This window comes from Bradysia coprophila, chromosome IV (assembly GCF_014529535.1).
Source record: "Bradysia coprophila strain Holo2 chromosome IV, BU_Bcop_v1, whole genome shotgun sequence".
In the NCBI taxonomy this organism is placed as follows: Eukaryota; Metazoa; Arthropoda; class Insecta; order Diptera; family Sciaridae; genus Bradysia; species Bradysia coprophila.
The window spans coordinates 6514164-6532682 of NC_050738.1; the positions used below are offsets into that span (position 1 = coordinate 6514164).

At 32.5% G+C, this 18519-nt stretch overlaps 1 protein-coding gene across 2 annotated transcripts in view; it reads left to right on the top strand.

The window, feature by feature from the left end:
* LOC119066743 (protein bunched, class 2/F/G isoform) overlaps positions 1–18519 on the top strand; it is a 76280-nt gene that overhangs the window by 43741 nt on the left and 14020 nt on the right. The gene's annotated exons all lie outside the window — the stretch shown is intronic.

The window sequence follows — 18519 nt, forward strand, 5'->3', positions numbered from 1 at the left end:
TGTGTGTGACAATTTACTCTCAAAATTGGTACTCAAATGCGAGTCATTGATGCCAGAAAATGAGTACTACCACAGCGCCGAATACTACGTACACTCAATTGCACGGAAATAAATCGCAGAATTCATCTGGTGTCAAGGAGCAAATGAATTCATTACCAGCATTGAAGCCGGATCTACTACTGAATGATACTGGCTTATTTACCGTTTACCATTTTATAAAGAATTTTATTGGGTGAGTTCATTAACATTTCATGTTTAATGTTAAGTTTTTCTTTTATTTATAAATAATTATTCAGTGAATTAATGATGACGCCGATCGATAACAATTTAGTTTTTAAATGCATTTTTGTTTCGAATTTCCATGGAGTCATCAAAATAATTGCTTTAAATACAATTTTTATATCAATTTGAATTTAAATAATTTGGTAATTAAAGACTGTACTGTACAAAGCATATTGGTACCTCATAAGGTCACCTATGCAATTTTCCTATATTATTCAATAAAAAAAGCATTTGTTCACTTTTTGTTGCACTAGGAAGGTATTGGAGCCAAATTAAACCTCAATAACTGACAAATACCTTTTTCGTTGGAATTTCTGGATCGGCTAAGAAGTCAAATTGTTGAATTTTCAACTTGTCGAACACGCCATACATGCCAAATAAATTTTTATTTTTCATTTTTTTCAATGCATTTTTGATTTGGCTCAAATAACTTCAATTTGGCACCAATTTAGATTTTCTATGATGAGTGTCGGCTGAGGTATACAATATTGCCACCCTGATTAAAACTTTACGAGCGATTTAAAACAAACGTCGTAGAACAAATGTTTTTCGTATCGATTAATGTAGCAATGTGGCGTTGATTTCAAAATGTGACCATATGTGACTGATATGACAGGCTCTGTGTCTATTACCACATCCATAACATCCATACGGTATGAATTAACAATTCGAATAAAGTTCAAAATAATTCGATCAACGACTGTTTCTATAAGAAAAAATCTGCTCCGCTAGCATGATGTTTTATTAATAGAAATAGGAATGTTATTTCTTGTTGAATCGATCACTTCTCACTTCATTTAACAACTCCCGAGCGTACACGCCGATAATACATAAATATTCAATGTAATGAATCAATTTATAATCAAAACAAAATGTCAATGGAAATTTACATATATTTGACATCGGAACCAAGAGGCACAAAATCGTAACGTCGCGTTCATTTCGGTTTTTTTTTTCGTTTTTAAACTCATAGATTTTTCGCTCCATGCATTTCACGAGACAATGTTTTACAGAGAACGTACGTATGTACATTTTACGACATCATCAACATCGTTCAACGATCGATTCAGCACGTCAATTCTATCCGTTTCGGAATGTAAATTACAAAATTTAATTTACATTAATTGGTTGATTGACCAATTCAATTAAATGTAAAGACTTTTCGCTCATCAAAACACAATGTACATTGCTGATAATTATGAATAAAAACGTACAACAGCAACACGATCAAATTCGAAACAAAACAAACGAATTGATTAAAGTGTGTGACCCCAAAATGGGGAAAAAACTACGTCGCTAGAGAATACAATTTGACGTGCACGCTTGGACAAAATACAAAAATGCTCCAATACCAATCAAGAACCAATTAAAATGCTACAGTATCCAGTAAAGATCAATTTATTAATTTATTGTCACTGTACTACGTTCTAAATATAGCTGCAGAGACGGTTTAATCATTAGACGAACGAAGTTAATTCGATTCTCGTTTGTTTTTCTAATAGAGCCAGCGCCTCTGTGTGCTTTTCGTGTGTTGAAACGATTTCTTAATATCATTTTCATATTTGATGGTTAATGTATACATGCGGTGAGTGTATTAAATGCAGCTGCGGTTTATCGGAAAGTACGGTGGAAAAAAATCGTATAATTGTTCTCTGTGTGAGAGCCGAATTATCTTTATTTTCAGAGTGTAATTAAAATTACGGCTACGCTATTAATGCAATACAAGAAGTTAACTATAAATTTCAATAGCGGGCTCTTTAATGCACTTTAAAGTGAACACAGAAATGTTCACTTTATTTCCATAATTTATGAGCCAACGAAACAAAGGTTAAATTTATAAAAGTCCATCTCATTGAAACTAAAATTATTATTTTTTTAGTAAATTTCTGTTTTCGAACATACAAAATGCGGCTGAATAACACAATAACATCGAAAATTAGCACGTTGTTTTTCTCGAAAAAAATATTTTTGCTATCAATTAACGCTGATATTTATTACTATGTTACTTTATTCTGTAGTCGAAAGAGAAAAAAATAAGGCGTGTTGTTGAACGGCGATACTCTGCTATCAATCAAACCGCTAAATTTTTCTATAAATATTTGCACGAGAAATCAGTTGTTAATCTATTTCATACTCATTTTGGATGTTATGTATAAAGGTAGAAGGCATAATAGCATGTATCATGCTCGACGAAAATGATATTGATCTCTAACACCAAACATAACACTTAGAAAATCTACGCTGGAAACGCTTCCATTTTTTAAAAAATTCCACAAGACCCACATTTCTTGTGATTCTTAGATTCTGAAGTACTAGATTCGACGTATAAATCGCGCACATTACTAACGACTTTCACTAAATCTAGTACTTTAAGATTTGTTGATAAGTCTATTTTGTTATATTTTCATGCAACGAGAGCATCCACAGGGCCATAACCTTTTGTGAGCATTTCGTCAACAATTAAATTTTTGGTATGTCTTTATGGATAGAAATTACCTTGGAACAGACCTATAATGTTTGTGGTTTTGTGGGTTGTATGTGTAATAAAGAGAAAACTCGATTTGCGACATATTGTAGATGTTCAAAGTCCGAGAAAATAATTGTAGATTTGTCAGGTATGTTGTGTAAGCGAACACTTCCATCCAAACTTACCTTCGATTTCTTCAATTTCGATTAATAAACAAACGACATCCTCTTTTCCACTTTAAATTTAAATATATTTTCAATGCCTATGCTAGCATGCATGCAATGCATTCTCCATATGTGCATAAATCTGACCTGTATGAGGAAGTGCATTTGTAAGTATCCGCACGAATCATTTGTTTTTCATGAAGAGAAATGTGCTTACCTTTCTTAATATTTTTGTACACTCCATTATTGCTGCTGAATGGAATATGTATGCATAAAAACAAAAATATTTACGAACCCATTTTAACCAACGTAGTCGTATTGGCTTGCCTTGATAGCTATAATGTATAGCGTACATTAACTAGTTTTCAACTGTGGAAATTTCCTCTTTATTTTTGTTTTGATATAAGGTTGATGTCAGATTTCCACTTCCAGTAAAAGACCTACGACTTCGGAACTTCGGTCTATTGAAATTTAAGAATATTTTTCACAATATTCGACGCCGTAGCACTAGCTTTCATCGGTTGGTTTTCTTTGTACAACTTCTTCATTACATTATTACTGTCGACACAGGTGAAATGTTGACATTCTTTGTTACCTAATTGCGGTATCATATCGCAACAACAGTTGACTATTCTTTTGTAATAAAAATGCGACACATTTTTGGACTTCGTAACAAATTCATTTTTTTATAAACAAAGGAAAAACTTCTCAAATTTCTCCGGTAGTAGAAAGAGAATCTTATCACAAAGCGATAACAGTTTTTCAATTGTTTTTTTGTTGTGAACTCTTTAAATTCACTTTTCGATTGCCCATTTCAGCTTGAAGTGTATTTTTTTTTGGTGTCACGCGATAAGATTCGATCGGCAATTTCAATCGTTTGAGCTGCGAGAAATGTACAAATACTGTGCTATATCTCCGCTTTCAAATTAAAATTGATTTATCGCCGAAAATTTTATTAACTAAAAACGTGTGAACGATTCTACGCATTAAATCGTGCACGTATATCTGAGCGTAGCGTATCTGATGATATTTTGAACTTCTATTGTTGTTCGTCTTCGTAATTCACAACTTTGTGAAGTGGAGGCTTTTAATTCAGAAGAAATTTGACATGGGTATTTCGTACCGTAAGGTAGCAAGTAAGTAGAAAATTCTCCCTAAAGCTATCAAGAATGTTCATTTACAAAAATTCCACACTTTCCGTTGAAACGAAATGATTGCCTATTTAAGTCCTCTTTTATTTTTTATTTGTATGATATACAATCGCTAAACCGAACTGGTGTGCATACGTTATTTTGCACCAGCTGGTCCCATTTGAAATTGTATGTGACCAGCTGGTGCATTGTATTATAGTCAGTCAATTAATAGTCAATGTGTGAACACCTTAACTCTAAACGCAAATAATTAACAACCTCCCCAAGGAGTGTATTATGGCTATTTCGTTTCGAAAGCTGTGGAAGCTAGGCTAGTCCATTCAAAATATTTTACGAACGACAAACGCATCGCGGTCTGATCATTGCATCTGTTACTATCTCAGTTTCAACTTTCGCTTAACTAATAAAAAAATAACTTTTACTTTACTCGTTTTTGTCATTGCTGTCGATGACAGAAGAAAAGCCGTAAAAGGTTAAAATTTATTTTTTTTAAATGGCAAACCAAGCTCACTTTTATGATGATTTGAAATCCCTACTGAAGATTCTCTACAAATAATGAAAAACTTCTCCCTTTTGTTATCTTAATTAGCAATGTCGCACAAGTGGTATAATCAACCTTATCATTGTAACTTCAAACGAGGCTAACAAGTTGTCGTACACTTTCAATTCATTCCTTTTCGCAAACACCATTAATTACAAAGTAATATTTCGCTTTAAGTTTATCGGAAATCATGAGCGCTGTTAGCCAGCCCACAGGCAATTCATGAAACTTTATTTTTTCTTCTTCACTGTAAGTCTGAGTTCAGATAATTTCTCTTGCTTGAATCCACTGTTTAAGTTTCTAATGCAGAAAACTTGTAGCGAATTCATTCTATACTCAGTCATCCATCTTCAGTTTAATGGTTGCGTCATCAATTGCAAAACTTTGAATCATAAGAAAAATAAGCTGAGTTATAACAAAGATCTCAGGTAAATGAGCGTTCAGCAATTTGAACATTTTTGCAACATTGTGAATTCTGATTTCGAACTTTAAGTGTATTGAACTCTTTTTGTGTTTGTAAACTGCCAATTAATTGAATAATCAACATGGTATAATGATACATTCGCATTGAAATGCAGCACAAAAAAAATGTTATGCCAATTGCCAATATCAATTAATCAAAGATAAATCATATATAAATGATGTGTGCGCGCTGTGTGTGCAAGGTGATAAAAAACGTGAGCTAATTAACGCTACAATGTATATGCAAATTTGTATTTCTATCTGGATATTTAAATATAAAATTTTTAATAAACCGAGTACCGACAGCGTACCAACATTTATGTATAGAAATGCTGATGTGTATTACCCACTCGTAATAAAAATACAAAATGTAAACGAAATGTTGAAAACAACTTTTTAAATTTATTTATATTCATTAATTCCTCGGATTATTTCAATATTTATTATTTCAATTTTGAATTGTGAATTTATTTTAATTCAAGCCATATAGTAGTCAACGATTTAAATTAGCACACACAGTATACGGTGTGGCATATGACCAGAACAACCGATCATCTACCTATATTATCCAAGTCGTCATTATCCAAGTCGCCGAAGACACAACGTGACACATTTTATTTCCTAAATAATTTGAATTGAAAATTCGTCTCCGAAACCTTATTTCCCATCTCACACTTACGATTCACATTTTGTTGTTTGTGTGTTGTTGTTTGTTTGTTTTCTTCGCCCGTACAACAAACGACCGCATTTCTTTCATGAAACGAACCGTGATTTTGTTTCATTCCGTTGTTTGATTTCTCGGTACTTTTTATGTTCTTTTTATTAAGACTTCATTTCTGTGTTGAATTTTTCCGATGAAAATCTCACACGAAAACACTTAACCAACAGAAGGATGTCATTTAAGAGTTTTCAATGAGTTCGTGTTCTATTTTCGAATTTCTCATTGCTCCCATTTCTTGTTTTGTTTTCTTTCTTTTTTTTCATACTTTTCTTTATATCGTTGAAAACAGAATTCTCAATTCTTCGTATTATTTTTCTATTGTCGAGTACAGTCTACCGTGAATTAATAAAACACGTCAGTGAAAAAAGGCGGGATTCAGAAAAGTTATTACGCGTAGAGTGTGTTGTTTGTTGAAAGCAATTTATTCAATGCAACCTTTAGACCATTAACTGCTAATTAATCACTGTATTAAAACAGTCTGCTTATGAAAATATAATTCGCTTTCATTATCTCTTCATTTTTATAATGATGAATAAGTGAACATTCTATTACAACTCAATTTATCCATGAGATCCACTCACCTTTTTTTTATTCAACATTGCAATCAGTTCGAGTGCAGAGATGATAAGAAAAATCTATTTTTAATTTGTTATCTGAACAAACAGCAAATTCACATCGCAAATCAATCATTTGTAGGCCTAGAAATGTGACTTTATCTTTTTGCAATTTAATTTCAATATTTTTTTGCTGTTACATGTGCTGCGAGTGTTACGATACACATTCAAACAGAATGCAGAGAGACTGAATTGAAGGTAGTCTATAAGTAGTCTTTAAAAATAGTTGCCACTTCAACACACGAAATTAACACATAAATTAAGTTAGCTCTGACAGAGTACTTAATGAGCGTTTCAATAAAGTCAATTGTCTTGATGACGGATTTTTTTCCGGAATCGATAAGTAAAGTGAAATCTTCAATGTTATCTTGTAATCAACGATTGCTTTATTGTTCCTATGGGTGATGATTGAGTATCACAAACATATTTCGTGGAATTTTTTTTGAGAAATTTGAATAGAATTAGGTAATAGACGACAAATGAATAGAAATTCTGATTAGATGCCTTGCAACCAGTAAACTTGTACAATATGCAGAGATTTTGTTTGTTGCAAGTACTCCCTTGCAAAACGCAGTGATCTGTTGAATAAAACATGATCCTGTAAGCGACCAAGGTTAAAATTCTAAACTGACTTCTACTCAAATAGGCCTAAAAAAACGATCGACTTTGTTATGGAATACCTAGCACTTGTCCCCACTATTTACCATTTCCACTTTGTTACAGAGTTTCATTTAAAAAACAAATTCGATATTCCGATAACAATTTAAAGTGCTGAAATTCTTATCATTATTTTTGTCACACTAGACGGCTGTTGTTTACTCATTGTGTTATCAATTTTTCCAATTTCAACTATTGATTACTTGAATTTTTTTTTACTTGATATCGTCCAACAATATCTGACATGCTCCATATTTATGCATGTGTTGTTGTCAATGATGGTGAATAATAATAGGATTTTCTCGAGTAGCTTCACTACTGATATCTCTGATAGACTCTCGTTTGAGTTCATTAAATTTCTGGTCTAAACAACAAAATTCAGAGCTGAAGGCCGTTATGTGTTTAGTCAAGTTTGTGTAGTCGTACTAATGCGATTGATTGTGTCGATTTTCTGTTGAAAATAATTAACTTTTTTTTATCAATTTTGTTTGCGGGTATAATGGTCCGGTCAGTATAAATGGGATATTAATGTAGTGTTACCTAGTGCATATACCACACCGATTTAATTTTCGAATAACTGTGCTTCGTCTGAAGATAGAAAAAAAAGAATTAAAATCCGAATCTATCTATATATGTGAACCACGCCGATAAATGTACTACGATCGTCTATTTTCTTTGCTATCGGTTTGCTTTCACCACATCGAAAACGTTCAACTAAATCGGTATATTAACACCCATACACATTGACTAAATTAAGAGAAACCGAAAAATTAGTTGTGTGCAAAAGGACATTTTAGTTTAGTGACATATTGATTGACTTAATAACCGCGGTTGGTTCGATCTGGTGTTGGACTATCAATTTGTTTGGATAGTATTGTCAGTTATAAAACCAAATCGATTCAGTTTACGTGGAAAGTTAGATAAAAACGTCTCGCAAATAAGAATTTATTATGGGACTATCAAAACGGGAACACCATTCGACGCATGGAAAACGTGAAATTCGCCATAATTTGCATAGAAATATCGTGAGAATGTTTAGTAGTGAAAGGCAAGTTTTAATTTCCATTTTTTTCTTTTTTATTGAAATCATTTGAGGAATCTGAGGAATATTTATTAATAATTTCATCAAGGCGATTCTTTGTACGGTTCTGTATCGTGCCTAAGCGAACCTTTTCTCGCTTCGAAGACATACAATTTTAAATACATTCGCACGTCACTACACCTTGAACTCACTTTGTTCTTAAAATAATTTTTTTTTCTCATCTGTAAACTTTTGTGTGAGTAAGCTGCAAAACATACTCGTACACATTGTTAAAGTTTTAATTAAACAACTGCTGTAGACGACGACTGTGTGGCTTAGTTAATAACTTTTGTTTTCCGTTCATTATCAATATCGTCAATTCATATTTCCAATAAGTAAATAACGAATAGTTCAATAGCGATTGTTATTCATGTTGTTGTTTTAAAAAATATGAAATGTCTTTGTCGTGCTATTCCAACAAAATGATGAAAACATGCTACACAATTGAGTTATTAAAGATTATTAAAGATGACATAAATGGACAGTTTAATAGACTGTGAAATGGCCACATTAAATTTTGTGAGTTTTTATTAACTTTTTCCTCCCATCGTCGCCGGCAGTGTATACGCACATGTCAAGGCCGTTGTAAACATTATTCATAGCAAAAAAATTAATTTACGATTCAAAAACGTGTAACCGTTTTTCCACTATAAATATAACTCACGCACAAATATTTTCAGCCTATCGGGCCAACAAACTTCAAAATATTTGCATTGAATGTTGAATGACAAAAAGTGTTTACTTTAAAGAAATAAAAAACAAACAAAAGTGATACACACAAAACAGAGTTCGATATTTTTTGTTAAGTAATAATAGATGTTTCCTCAGTAGAACTTAAAACTTTAATCGAAATTTGAATTCCAAATTAAATTTTTTTATTTGGAAAATTTCTGTTTATTGAAAGAACCTTGTTGTTGACGATAATATTTTTCGTGTTGAAATTATTCGTTTCATCCGAATTTTTATTTTGTTGTGTCATTGCACCTGTTACCACATACAATTTGTTGGTACACAGACACGATCTCATACTCAATATTTTATGTCTTAGGTATTTGGAACACATCAGTCCAGACTGTTGATTTAATAAATATTTCATTTTTTTGCGTCGCAATTGCGATGCACATTTTATTTACCGATTACACTCAAAATTTTGCGTTTGCAATTCATAAAGATCCTCGTTCATCTTTCTCCGGTAATTTAAATGACTCTTGTGGCACATCTAGTTCAGCAATGTTCAGTAAAGTGTCAGCAATATAAGGTCAGAACTTGGTAAAATAGTCTGTAAGTAACATAGTTTGTAATCGGCGTTAGTGGCTTTTCGTTCCACCAACGGATTTTTTAAACTTTTAGAAATGGCTAGTCATCTATTATCGACAGCAACGGTGAAAGTGAGTAGTAGAGGCAGTCTAATATAGCAAAATAAATGTTAAATCAAATGAAGTAAAAGATTTTGTATCGACAATTTAGTTTATACAAAAGAAGTAGCAGATTTAATGATTTCATCGACATACGTCTTTTGTTTCTAAAACGTTTATTACCGAGTTTTCTTCAATTCAACCTATTCTGAGCCTTATCAGTTACGTAGGATTCAAACGCGTCACTATTGTTTGAACATAATACCTTCTGCTCAGACGCTTATGACATCACAAAGACAATGAAAAAATAGTTTTTATCTCGTCTAACCACTCACTTGATTACATCATTACGATAATATACTAAAAATAAAAAGCCTAAGGCACCAGCAATAAATCTGCATCTCCTACCATTAAAGCATCAGTCAAAGTTTGTAATTTTTATTCATTTCTCAAATTTTATATTTCGTTTATAGTAACACAATGTGCGTAAACATTTTGTGTTAATTACCGTCAAGCTCGAAACTCTCAAGACTCTAATGGCAATAATTAACCTGTCTCTGTTTTTACCGAGACATCATTTTTGGTATAATATAGCGTGTGTATATTGTGTATCATACATTTCCGTTGTATCACAGCATACATTTTGAAATGTTATTATTTATAGTAGAATTAGCCAACGAATTTATATATTTTCATGTTTGCAGTTTTAATTCGTTTCGAAAAGAAAACAACGAAGACAAAACCTCAAAGTCTAATTTAATATCTTTCGTCGACAATCATTTCAAATTGTGTAAAAGAGATAAGATATGGATCCATGATAGTCAAACGTAGTCATACTTATAAGCAGAGACTTTACGGAGTTAAATTATATGCATTAAAGATGGGGAGACAAACAAATGGATTTGGAGTTCCAATTTCTTTGTTTGGTTCGATTTATCGGTATATTCACAGTATAGACAAAAGTTAATTATTCTATTTTCGGTAAATGCCCTCTACGTTCGTGTCCAGAAAGATAATTTATTTGGAAATATTCATCAATTTTTATTGGATCAATTTGGCGTGTAGAATTCATTTCCATAGTGCGTACGGTTTAATTAACTCAATTAACCTAACAAACAAACTACCCATCGATTATCCGAAATTATTATTGACAGTCAATAAAAGGACACCTTTGTTCAACGTTTGTGTATTGCCGAAAAAAAAAACACAAACAAAACAAATGGAGTCATTTACCATTTAATCGCTGAACGAATACCTCGACCATTCATACAATAAAGAAACATTAAATAATGTCATTGAACATGACACTAACTGTGGGAAATGTCACGCCATTCATAAACTGGGAGCTATAAAGTTTCATCGAGTCGCCAGTTGAGAATTCCAAAGTTTATCACTTCTATGGGAAAAGTGAATTATACTCTCTAGTTTTAGATATTCATAATGCTGGGTGTAATGAATCTGTTTATCGGAGCAACCACTGTGGACACTAAAATTTTTCTTATCCATTCTATGGCAACGATAAATTTATTTTTTATTTATTTTTTAATTCAATAAAAACAGCGCCCTTGAGAGGCATTTCTGTCCATTTACTTCAAATATTAATAGCCTTATCCGTCAAGTAAAATGACCATAAAAAATTTTGCAATAATTTTTTTCAACCAAAGAGCGTCATTCGTTCTGGTTTTTTGGTTGAGATTTTTCATTATCACCTCTACGATTAAGTAAAACGCGGATGGAACCGATTTTATATTCGAAAAGTTTTTTATTTTTTTATTTTAAACAACAACCGGTTATTAGACATTGACTTTTGCACTACAAAACTTTTTATTTTATTTGTGGACGCACAATCGAAGTAACGAAAGCTTGTTTAACGATTTATTAATAATTTTTCTTATTGCCGAACTTTTTTTCGTCGACAAATTTGAACTTTTTATATCTTTTTTATTCGATTTCATAGTCTGTGGAATTTTAACGACTGAAAAGCCACTCCATCCCAATTGAAAAAGCAACAAAAGAATTGGGTTTCATATCTTTCATTGGGTGTGTGATTCAAGTATAACATTAAAGTGTAAAGGTGAATGGATCTGGTGAAGTTGTCGAAAAAAAAAATGTCGGGAATGAAGTTCAAGTGGGAACGCATTTTTGATTAATAAAATCTGCTACATGTTCTATAGAGTGAGACTGAGTGAGCACTTGCTATCTTGGTAATAATAATAAAAAATGAAAGAATACAATCACAACCCACGCTGAAAGGAAATGCCACAAATTTGAAATTTTCGATGGGTGACTTTTATACTAAGAGTGGGGTCATAACATTAGATTGAAGTGAAAATTTCATTTCTCTTCTCGGAACATTTTCTCATTGATTAAGACTTTGTTAATGGACTAGGAAACTTCAACCAAATCTACCTCATCAAACTAACAACGAAATGTTGTATTTTTACCTAAGTGTTACGTACGTTATTTGTGTTAATGTCGCTGCAGATGCATTATAATTGCGGCGATGATACTGCTGAGACAAATATTTTGCGATTGCTTACAAAATGTACTGCAATATGCATGAATGTGTGAAAATCGTAATGCTCTACGTTACACCGTCTGATTACCTTGAACTTAATCTCGAAATATAATTAAATAACGATGCCAACAATGCAATAAGATAATTCGGTAGAAAGCGAAAGAGTCACCCACTTAAAATTAGGATGTGTTTGCACCAAACATTTTATTTAATGCAACAATTAGAACAGCAATTTCATTTTGATTGATTGATATCCGAAAAAACCGACCATTTGATTCGCATAAATTTATCAATTAAATTATTTTTAAGGGAAGTGAATTCGGATTTATGGTTTATTTTGGTTGTTGGTTCGGTATTACGTCTTCTTATAACCACTCATTTGGCGTACAAGTTATAACAATTTAGTTGTGCTTACGTCTATGAATGAAAAAAGTGAGAAATTTTTTTGTGAGCATTTACACCGTTAAAAATAGATCTTTCGAAGATGCAAAATACATAACATTGACAATTATTACCCGTGTTCGTTTCGATGAAGCGTTTTTCAAACTAAATTTTCCACCGGTCCATTTTAAAACTACGCGAAATTTTGGGAATGTTTCCAAGAATATTAATTCGATTAATAAAATATCTAAGTCACGTAGTCATTGGACATAAGTTTTTCGGTATTTGAACAACTTATCGTCAAATTTATTGACAGGATCTGCTTGGCTTTGGATTGTCAGAACATTTAAAATGTGAACGAAATGAGGTTAAAAAGTAATTATTTTTAATCGATTGAAAAACGTTGGTAATTAGGAAACGAATTTTTGATGAATATCGTCATCGAAAATTAATGGGAGAACTTAATTGTGCGTCTCAAATGTATACCTTGAGATGTAAATAATTTGGTGGACAGATTTCTTTCGACGTTTTATTTAACAGGAAAGAAAACACGAATCGGTAAATCTGTTCTATTGAAACCGAATCTTGTGATTTTCTCAAATAAATTTTTTATTATTGAAATTCAATCAAATATTGTCTCAACAAAATGCTCGAGCATGTGTGCCTAACCTTTTTTTCCGTCTGTGGCGCCACAGTTTGTGTACAATGTACATTGTACATACGCAAAGTTTGCCGGCTTATTAACCAGAATAACACCAAATTTGATACCGTTTCACGAGGTTAATACCACAAATATTGTCACGAAACAAATACATTAGTTTACCGAGACAATAAATAAACGTTGGCTCTGAAAAATCGAAAAATTTTATTTGCAATTTTTATTTGAATTCAAATATTTTCGGATGATTGTCACATGATGTGACCCAATGATTTCTCAATATTTGTAGCTTCGTCTTTAAGAGTTGAATGGCTAAGAGACTCTGTGTGTGTACATAATGTGATAACATATTTGACTAATATTCAACATATTTTTTTAATAAAATGTGATGAAGGTAGGTCCCATTTAAAAAAAAAAAAACATTTTTTTTAAACCAGACTCTGCGAGTTTAAAAAGCATAAAATTTCGCAAAGGAAAAGAAATCGATGTACACGAACCGCAATACAGCAAAACATCGTTTTCAATTTATTTTCAAATAAAAATTATACTTCGCCGAAGGACCAAAACAAGTTTTTCTTTTTGTCGAAATTGGGTTTTATGTGTGCGAGCATTTCTGTGTTATATGCTGCAGCACCTACAGGCCCGGAGTGCATTTTAACTAAAACGAAATTTAGTGCATTTCAAAGTCAACACTTTGTTGAAAACGAAACTGGTTTGATAAAACCAAACGTAAATCAGAGACGATGAGTGTGTAGTTGGGGCTCCGAAAAAGAAAAGAAAAAAAATTTCATTGTGATGAACAAAAAATAGTTGAAATTGTAATCAATTCTTCTGTACGGATTATTGCAAACCTCGTCACTAATGTCAATCAAGCCAAAATAAAAAACTTTCAAACGTAAAATTAGCAAGAATTGTTACATAAAAACATAACACCGGTTCGTAGAGGTAAAGAGGTTCCTGTGTATGTTTAGGCCTCTGGCGATCAAAAAACTTGTTAATTTTTATTTTCACCTGTTGAAAGAGCTATTGATGTTTGCTTTCAAATCTGTGTCAATTTTCTGCCGTGTGTAGTATCAAAAGCTTCAAATTCAATTATACAAAGAGGTCATTCAAAGAACCATTGACATTTCTTCTAATAAAATATTCTCCTCTGTTTCCATGTTTTCATCAAACTACAATCAGCTCGTCCACTTTGTATAATTGAAATTACGATTTGTCTTGTCATTGTTTCATTCATTTACTTCAAAAAGAAATTGGGTCAACTGTTGTTTTTTTCGTCTATCTTCCAACACAATTGTTATCAATTGATCCAGTTGTGATAAGTATTTCGTATTTGTATATCCACCTACTTGAGTACTTTCATTATTTTTTTTTATTATTCATGTCTGACTGGAGACTCTACCACCATACCAGTATAATTTCATTCGTTTGAACTGTGCCCGTTGGCTTTAAATTATTCATAGTTTTGATTGGCGAAGTAACTAAGTTGTAACAAAGTATCATTGAACAAACTACCATTATAGTGCATAGACACTGTGTGATTGATAACTCGGAGCATCTGAAAAAGCCTTTGAAATTGAATTTAATCGAACACACATATTGATTGGTTTATTGATGGGTCTGCGCAACTCCCATACCAGGCAAAATAATTTATAGAGCTACCCATTCAAAGTGTTCGTTTATTTATAGCATAGAAAAGATCTTGAATTTAATTGCGAATCTGTGCTCAGCGTTTGTCTTTCTATAGATTTTTTGTTTTTATTTTGGGTTCTCTACACACCTTAAAAGATTATCAACAGAAAAAACTATCTCCCGTACGCGTAAAAACTACGCATAGGTATCGCATACGCAGTAAAAATTAAGACTCATGTTTAATACCAAGTTTCTCATATATACTGTATAATGACATGCTTTCACGAGAAGTAAGCCATATATGCGTATTGTGAAAACAAAAATACGACAAAACTCACAAACATTTTTCGTGTACTTTTCGAACGAAGAGAAAAAAAAATTATTCAACCACAACCCAACAACAACAAACAGCTCCAAAAACCTGAAATTTTTCGTGTTGTATCGTCGAACCATTTGTTATTATTATTGTGATGAAAAAGACGAATGAAGGAACTATACCCAAGAAACGAAACATAATAAAATGAAGAAGAAGAAAAAAAATTACGACTTTCGGCCATTTTCATTGAAATTGAGTGTAATAATCAAACACGATATTTCTCTCCGGCAAACGTCTCACCGAGCTCGTTTTTCTCTCCACTAAAATGTTGTTTTTGTTTTCATTTGAAAATGAACCTGCGCAATCCATTCACTTGGCCCTCGTACTGTATCTACGGCAGAAATTTTCGTTCCCAATGTTCTCTAGCAAATAACATTCAATATTCGCTGTAGTCATATGGGTATATTGGTCGGCTCTCTGCGGTTGAAATTTCGCTCAACAGCTGAGGTCGGTTCACAGCAATATTGGCTGTGGAAGTTCTCAGCAGTTGAGAAATAGACTTTATGTACAGAGCATCGGGGCGTACTTAATCGTTTTCCCAATAATCAATGAACAAAAAGTTGAAAAGTGTTTGGAGTGAAGTGAAAATTTCGGTGTGTTCAAGTTGAGTTTTTACACGAAAAGAATGAGTTGAATATCATACAAAGTTGAAAATTATTTTTATTTATTTTCTAATATTATTTCTGTGATAAATGTAAATCATTTTTTGCGTGATTTATAACGAATAAAGCCCACAATCTTCAGCATTACCAGAGCGATTGTTCGAATCAATCGAAAGAAAAGAAAATTTGACTTAATATCAGCGGATCATCAGATCAGACAACTTTAATTGTTTCATGAACTGAATAAAAGTGACGTTCTGAAAATAGTCTTTTTCGAATACATTTTATGTATGTTGACCACGTAGCGCACTCAAACAACCATATATTATTTCAATAAACATTCAATACAGCGAACATTCAAGTGGAACATTCACTTTGCCTAGCCGCCATATCGTGAAAAAAAACTTTGTGAAAAAAAAAAATTTATCTCAGGCACAATAAATTCATAATCAAGGAAAAAGAAGAAAAAGAAGCAAAGAAGAAAACGAAAGAAGAAAATTACACACCGAATCCAATTTTGTTGAAAATAATTTAAAGAAAAATAATTTAAAAAAAAAGAAGAATTGTGCTAATTGTGCGTATTCCGTGACATAATATTACATTTCACTCAGCTGGTTAATATTAATACCGCGCTGCCACACAATATATAAAATACGATTCGCGTATTTCAAATCAGTTTGTTTCATTCTCCGGTCGAGCTTTCATAAATGAAAACTGAGATGATGGCTATGCATCAATATCCGGTTTTCTCCGGAAAACAAGATATCCTACGAGAAGTTGTTATAAAGTACATCGATCATTTCTATCCAAAGTAAGTTCATGTTTTTTTTCAGTAAAATATTACTTATTGTGCGTTCGATTGAATTTAAAATCAATTGTAACACGCTCCATTGCGTAAGATGAAAATGGAAAAAGAGAACCGTCATTTACTCGAAAATTGTTTACTTTCGTTTCGTCATTTATCGCACTATATGCTTGACTATATACCTATAAATGGTGATGTAAAAACGTCTCTTATTTTTCGTTGGAATGATGACCATTTAACATTACTATTTTTTACATAACAGACATTTGTGCGATGTGTGATTACCAATCAAATTCTTTTTTTATGTTGGTTGGATCTTTTTTTTCTGTATGAACCTGCGCCATATTCATAAAATATTTCATTTATTTTTGGTGGCCATTTTTCTTCACAGACTACAAAGAAAAGACAACCGTATACGGTGCGGTCTTTAAACAAAAAAAAAACGTGTGTAGTTGAGACATGAAAATTAGACTAAGTAGATACACATACGTGTGTTATATGTGTGCATGCAAGGTGTAAACTTTGTACACGTAGTGCTTCTCCACAATACGGTAAATGCAGTCCAGCCGATATTTTTCTTCAAAAAATTTAATAAAAATCCATAACGAACAACTGGTACACCGGCTTCGTGTTTTCATTCTGTTTTTAATAGTAGTCCACCCAGGGTCATTGCATCTTTTGAAAGGTATCCATAACTACATATACCCATCCCCTTATTCTAGAAGTTATTTTAGTGATGTGTAATATAGTGTAATATCGGTGGAACTAAATGGTCTTCCTAAGTAATGGTTGTCTACTCCATTCATTGCGTCTAAGGCGTATACCAGAAATGAGTCATAGCTCTGGTTAATCCATTTAAAAAACAAAACAAATTTAACTAAGCTAATTCAATGCTTTGCTCTTATCAGTTGAGTATGTTGTAAAAAGAAAACGTGGGATGGGAAGTTGAAGCGAGATTATTTGCTATATTTGCGTTCGCCTTTTATATTTAATCTAACATTGCCGTATCCTCATAAAATACTCCATGAAAAATTCATAACGGAAGAATTGAGTGCGTTTTATTCCGGATTCTCGGACACGAACCCTGTTGTGTAACAGAATTTCACTGGATGGGTATCAAACCTTCGGACAATAGACTGAAACCAGTTTTCATCATTGTCAGACTTATTCAATTATTGCTAGGGGGAAATGAAAGTAAATTATCATCACTTTAAACGGGTAAAATGCATGACTCTTCATCTATCTGAATTGTATTTTAAAACAAAACTGTACATGAAGTCAATGTGCGCTAACGCTGCTTCATAACCAGATCCGATTCTATTGAAAACATAGCCGCACCAAACGAAATAGCCGAATTAAAATACAAAACTCAAAACTTCCACGTTTACATTCAAATAAACACCGAGGTGCGTTAACTAAAATTTTCTGTTTTTACTATTTTTACAGACGCACTGGTCTATGTTGTTTTCAATTTAGCATGTCGATCGGATAAAAATCTGATGCGAAGTACTTTCTAAATTGATTGACGTAATCTGATTTTCGTACAAAAAAAAAAGAGTTTTTTAGCCGATGGGTTTAGCATACCCAACAGACGCATCGGCATTTACAATTTGAATTTTTAGTTTTTCATTCTATCCATCTGATAGCAGCACGACTGCCGGTTGCACGTACTCGCCATTTAGTGGAACTACAGCGGCGTGTCTTTGATGACCGTAGCACATTAATCGTGCAATAAATGTCACGCGCAATTATGGACTTTTTTCTATAGAATTAATAAGAAAATGTCATCGGCCTCTTTTGTAATAAGGAAAAAATAACAAACCGAACGACCGATGCCCATATATCACACTTGTTCCGGTTTGCATAGTTGTAAGAATTATTATCACAGATTTTCCTTTGTTTGTTAATCTGAAGGTCTATTGCTTAGTCTTTTCAACTCTGTTTCCTATCTCTTACTGTCTTTTATTGTGTCTTATCTAGTCAGTGTGCGAATTTATATGTAGTTTTGACTTGTAAATGAGATTAAATTGAGGTTATTCAGTAAGTTTGGCG